Raw genomic sequence first — 1,869 nt, 5'->3', positions numbered from 1 at the left:
AACTGGTCTCAATACATCATTCATTACCCTCATGAAAGTAGTTGGAGCATTTGTAACACCGAAAGGCATAACAAGCCTCTCAAACAAGCTTATTTAGTTTTAAATGCAGTTTTCCAAATGTCTTCTTCAACTATCCTAACTTGATGATAACCATTTCATAAATCTAACTTAGTGAAATACTTTGCATACCTCAACTGATCAAGCAAATCATCAATTCTTGGGAGTGGATAACAATTCTTTACCGTGATTTTGTTTAGTGCACGGAAATCCACACACATGCACCAAGTTCCATCCTTCTTTGGCACCAAGACAATGGGCGAACCACATGGCAAAGTAGATGGGTGTATGATACCTTTGTTCAGCAATTCTTGAATTTGATTTTTGATTTCCATGCTCTCCATAATAAATATGCAATACATGCCAATGTTCTGAAGTGGAACATCCTATCGCAACTGAATCTCATGCTGAATTCCCCTCTTGGGAGGTAACCCTTTTGGTTCCTGAAACATCTCGCCATGCTTGCTTACCACATAAAACAAATCAGATTTCAATTTATCATCACAACCTTCAAAAGATTCATAATCAATATCATTCTTTTTCTTGATCATGAGAAGCACAAAATTTTTACTTGCATTTATTAGCCTCTTCATCTGCCCTGCATTAACCAAAGAAATGTTCAACTTTTGCAATGGGCTCTCACTATGTACTCCACCCCATTCTTGACAAATATGTATTTGTTGTCATGGCGATAAAATACTTCTTTTCTATCATATAAATAAGGACTACCCAAAATGTTTCCTGAAATGTCAAGTGGAACTACATCTAACTCAACTTCATCAATGAACTTTTCAGTAATGGCGAACTTGAATAAACACTTCCTTGTAACCTGTAAGTTTGTATTGTTAACTATCCAACCCAATGGATATGGCTTATGATGAGGTACAGTTTCAAGGTTTAGTTTTTTAGCCAAGTCTTCTGAAATCAAGTTTTATTGTGACCCACTATCAAATAATGCACCAATATTTTTATAATTTGAAATCACTCTTACATGAAACAACTCTATTCTTGACTCTTCATTTGGAGTGTTGTTTTGACTATGTGATGAACCAGTTCTTGCAACAGTTTCTTTTCCTTTTGTAACCATGGCTGAAATCTTGGTCTCATCACCAGAATCTAAACCAAGGTCATGTTGTGTGGTAGCGATTGTCTTTTGTTTTCCCTTATTGTTTTGTTTCTTAGGTCTTAATTTGGGATGAAATTTCTAGCAATGGGCTTCATCATGCCCCTCTTTGGAACAATGTTTGCATGTGATTTTCTCCCCTTCTTTCTTCACACTTTCATTTTTCTTTCCCTTTCATTTTCCTCCCTTATCTTTCTCCTTTCCCTTGAATGGCTTCCTCTTACTATCCTATTCCTCAATGTTCTTCCCTCTAGATTCAAGGTGCATGGCCTGCACACATACCTCATCTAAATTGCTTAGATTGAACCTAAGAATGGTATGTTTCATATAGGCCTGTAAACCCCCAATATATTTTAGCAGTTATCTTGGGAATTCGGACTCACTCCTAATCACAAATCCCTTTGCCTAAACTCCTATGTATAATCTTGGACTGTTTGGCCTTTAAGCTACCTAAAATTATGCCAACTCATAATGGCTTTTTGCATATAGGCTAAAGGATAAAAATGTATTTTAATTGCATAAACAAATTCAACCCAAGTAATGGATATCTTACCATGGATTCTCATTTCCTCTTGAGTCTTTGCTTCCCACCAAACTAGTGCAGCTCCTTCTAGCCTCAATGAAGCCAACTGGATCTTTATGTCATCTTCTTGAAGGTTCTGAATTCTGCAGTATACCTCCAACTGTCG

Source organism: Pinus tabuliformis, chromosome X (genome assembly GCF_031772625.1).
Source record: "Pinus tabuliformis cultivar Carrire ecotype Pingquan chromosome X, CPIR1, whole genome shotgun sequence".
Classification (NCBI taxonomy): domain Eukaryota; kingdom Viridiplantae; phylum Streptophyta; class Pinopsida; order Pinales; family Pinaceae; genus Pinus; species Pinus tabuliformis.
This window is presented reverse-complemented; position numbering follows the sequence as displayed.